The following is a 4,660-nucleotide window of genomic DNA, read 5'->3' on the forward strand; positions in this document are numbered from 1 at the left end:
TGTGGAATGACATCAAAAACATCATACATGAAGAAAGCAAGAGGTCATTAAAAAGACATGAAAGAAGGAAAAGACAAAAATGGATGTCAGAAGAGACTCTGAAACTTGCTGTTGAACTTTAGGTAGCTAAAACAAATGGAAGAAATGATGAAGTAAAAGAGCTGAACAGAAGACCCCAAAGGGCAGTTTGAGAAGACAAAGTAAAGTATTATAAAGATATGTGCAAGGACCTGGAGATAGAAAACCAAAAGGGAAGAACATGCTCAGCATTTCTCAAGCTGAAAGAACGGAAGGATTATACAGGAAAGATATTAAACGGCACAGGAAACATAAAAAGAAGATGGAAAGAATACACAGAGCCACTATACCAAAAAAAATTGGTCCATGTTCAACCATTTCAGGAGGTAGCATATGAGCAGGAACCAATGGGACTGAAAGCACTGGCAAAAAACAAAGCTCCAAGAATTGATGGAATACCAACTGAGATATTTCAACAAAAAAGATGCAGCACTGGAAATGCTCACTCATCTATGCCAAGAAATTTGGAAGACAGCTACCTGGCAAACTGACTGGAAGAGATCCATATTTATGCCTATTTCAAAGAAAGGTAATCTAACCGAATGTGGAAATTATCAAACAATATCCTTAAAATCACATGCAAGTAAAATTTTGCTGAAGATCATTCAAAAGCGGCTGCAGCAGTACATCAACAGGGAACTGCCAGAAATTCAAGCCAGATTCAAAAGAGGACGTGGAACTAGGGATATCATTGCTGATGTCATGTGGATCCTGGCTGAAAGCAGAGAATATCAGAAAGATGTTTACTTGTGTTTTATTGACTATGCAAAGGCATTCAACTGTGTGCATCATAACAAATTATGGATAATATTGCGAGAAATGGCGGTTTCAGAACACTTAATTGTCCTCATGAAGAACCTGCACATAGATCAAGAGGCAGTCCTTCAAACAGAGCAAGGGGATGCTGCATGGCTTAAAGTCAGGAAAGGTGTTTGTCAGGGTTTTATCCTGTCACCATACTTACTCCGTCTGTATGCTGAGCAAATAATCCGAGAAGCTGGACTATATGAAGAAGAATGTGGCATCAGGATTGAAGGAAGACTCGTTAACAACCTGTGATATGCAGATGACACAACCTTGCCTGCTGAAAATGAAGAGGGCTTGAAGCACTTACTGATGAGCATCAAAGATCACAGCCTTCAGTATGGATTATACCTCAACATAAACAAAAATCTTCACAACTGGACCAGTAAGCAACATCATGATAAATGGAGAAAAGGTTGAAGTTGTCAAGGATTACATTTTAGTTTGAGCCACACTCAGCACCCATGGAAGTAGCGTCAAGAAATCAAACAATGCATTGCACTGGCAGATCTGCTGCAAAAGACCTATTTCAAGTGTTGAAAAGCAAAGATGTCACCTTGAGGAGTAAGGTGCACCTGGCCCAAGCCATGGTGTTTTCAATTGTCTCATATGCATGCAAAAGCTGGACAATGAATAAAGAAGACCGAAGAATAATTGACACCTTTGAATTATGGTGTTAGTGAAGACTATTGAATATACCATGGACTGCCAGAAAAACGAACAAATCTGTCTTGGAAGACGTACAGCCAAAATGCTCCTTAGAAGCAAGGATGGTGAGACTTGGTCTCACATACTTTGGACGTGTTATCAGGAGGAATCAGTCCCTGGAGAGGGACAGCATGCTTGGTAAAGTAGAGTGTCAGTGAAAAAGAAGACCCTCAACGAGATGATTTGACACAGAGGCTGCAACAATAAGCTCAAGCATAACAATGATTGTGACGATCGTGTAGGACCAGGCAGTGTTTTGTTCTGCTGTTCATAGGGTCTCTAAGAGTCAGAACTGACTCGACGGCACCTAACAACAACAACAGTGTTAATTTTAAAGAGGTGTGTGTGTGTATTTTATTGCTTCCATATGTTTTGGAAACCAAATGGCTCTAAATTTATTGAAAGGAAATGGAATGAAAATATATATTCTATATCCTGCTCAATAGACATTTAGAAGAATTTCATTTCCTAAAAAGGAGTGATCTATCCACATGTAAGGAAAATAATAAGAGAAATTATACGTATCTGCAGCCAAAATGCAAAAAAAAGACCTTTTCAAAAACATGGTCATTTACAGAAAAGAGCTGGTTATTTTCAATATTGGGAAACATAATGTTGATAAAATAACTCATTTTAATCTCCAGAATTGGAAGTTGAGTGAGCAATCAAAAGGCTGGTTATTTGCTTTTGTATATTTTGTCAGCAATTAGAGTACATTGTCATCACACACTTTGTACTTTGGTTATAACTTCAAGTCTTGAAAAAATAGGTTCCATTTATATTAAAATGATTTATAAAGAAGGTTTAGAATATTATCTCACTAAAAAATTCATAATCATGTATAGGATCTAAATTACTTTCATGTCATAAAGAAAAAATGTGAAATATAAAGCTGAGGAGCATAAAAATAGAGATATATCAATCTGATTTAAATAAATCCAACAAACAACTATAAACAAAAGAAAACAGAAAAAAAATTAGACTCTTCAAATGTCTGAGGAATGAAAATTGTAAGTAATTGGAAAGCTGCAAGAGTAGCCACAAAACTGTTGATTTTCTAGGAAAATATAAACTACCAAAATTTACTCCGGGAGAAAATCTGAAAAGACTAGAATTATGAAAGAAGTTTTTTTCTTTTTTTTTTTATATTTTATTGTACTTCAGGTGAAGGCTTACCGAACAAATAGTTTCGCATGAAACAGTAGTACACATGTTGTTTTATGACATTGGTTAACAACCCCACAACATATTAACCCTCTGAATTCTCAACTTTTTTTTTTTTTTTGGTGAAAATACACATAGCCAAAGATACACCATTTCAAAAATTTCTACATACACAGTTCAGTGACATTGACTACGCTCTTCCAATTGTGCTGTTATTCTCACTTAAGATGAAGGCTTACAGAACAAAATAGTTTCTCATTTAACAGTTACTACAAATGTTGCCCTATGACAATGGTTAACAATCTCACAACACATCAACAATATCCTTACTCAACCTTGTGTTCCCTATCACCAGCTTCCTTGTCCCCTTCTGCCTTCTGGCCCTTGTCACTGGACTCCTGTACCTCGTTAGTCTCATTTGGTTTTACGGGGCTGTCCACCCCCAGGCTGAACAGTGAACCTCGGAGGTAACTGAAAGAAGTATTTTTTAAGTGTAGAATTCTTTTCTAAAATTCCATAGGCTAAGAAAGAGTCACCTATGAGTCATTTCATTTCTTCAAATAATAGATATTTTTCTATGCTGTTTAATCTCTTCTAGAGCATAAAGTGAGAAAGAAATTGCCGTAATACATCATGTGTAGTGAATATAACCATGGTAAAAATTTTAAGAAGCTTAGAAAAAATAATTTAAACTATAACTGGATCTTATTTATGATCATGCAGAATTGAGATACATAAATAGAATGTAAAGTATTTGAAGTTGAATTCAGCAATATGCTGAAAATAATATACACTGGATAGGGAGCATTTATTTTAGGAATGTAGCAATTGTTCAATATTTGGAAATCTATTAGTATATTCATAATATCAATAACAGAAGTAAAAAATAACATCAATTCAATAGATATTGAAATAGTATCATGTTGGGGAAGTTCCCTTTTATTTTTAGTCTGTTGAGTGTTTTTATCATTGAATCCACAGCTCACATACTTAATGGTGAAAGACCAAAAGCTTTCTCCTTAAGTTCAGGAACAAAATAATGATGTCCACTCTCACATCCTTTATTCAACATTGTACTGGAGGTTCTAGGCAGGGGAATTAGGCAAGAAAATGAAATAAAAGCTATCTAGATTGGAAAGGAGGAAATAAAACTATCTCTATTTGCAGATAATATGATCTTATATAGAGAAAACCCTGAGGAATCCACAAGGAAAAAAAAATTAGAGCTAAGAAGCCAGTTCATCAAAGTTGCAGAATACAAGATCCAGAACAAAAATTAGTTGTATTTCTATATACTTGCATAAAATTAAAAAAAATTCCATACAAAATAGCATCAAAAATGATAAAATATTTAGGAATAAACTTAACCAAAGAAGTGTAATACTTGTACATGGAAAACTACAAATCATTATCGCAATTAAATAAGACCTAAAAAAAGGAAAGACATCCAATGTTCATGGATTATGAAACTTAATATTGTTAAGATGACAATACTTCCCAAATATATCTACAGATTCAGTGCAATCACTGTCAAAATTCCAACTGCCTTCCTTGCAGAAATTAACAAACTGATCCTAAAATTCTTACGGAAAGTCAAGGAACTCGGAATACCAAAACAATCTTCAAAAAGAATAACATAGTTGGAGGATCAAACTTTTCACTTTCAATGTTGTTTTTGCTGTTAGGTGCTGTTGAGTCAGTTCCAACTCATAACGACCCTGTGTACAACGGAACGAAACACTGTCCGGTCCTGTGCAATCCTCACAATTGTTGCTGTGTTTGAGCCTATTGTTGCAGCCACTGAGTGAGTCCATCTCATTGAGGGTCTTCCTCTTTTATGCTGACCCTCTTCTTTACCAAGCATGATGTCCTTCTGCAGGGACTGGCCCCTCCTGAAAATATATGC

Source organism: Trichechus manatus, unplaced genomic scaffold, assembly GCF_000243295.1.
Source record: "Trichechus manatus latirostris isolate Lorelei unplaced genomic scaffold, TriManLat1.0 scaffold00079, whole genome shotgun sequence".
In the NCBI taxonomy this organism is placed as follows: Eukaryota; Metazoa; Chordata; class Mammalia; order Sirenia; family Trichechidae; genus Trichechus; species Trichechus manatus.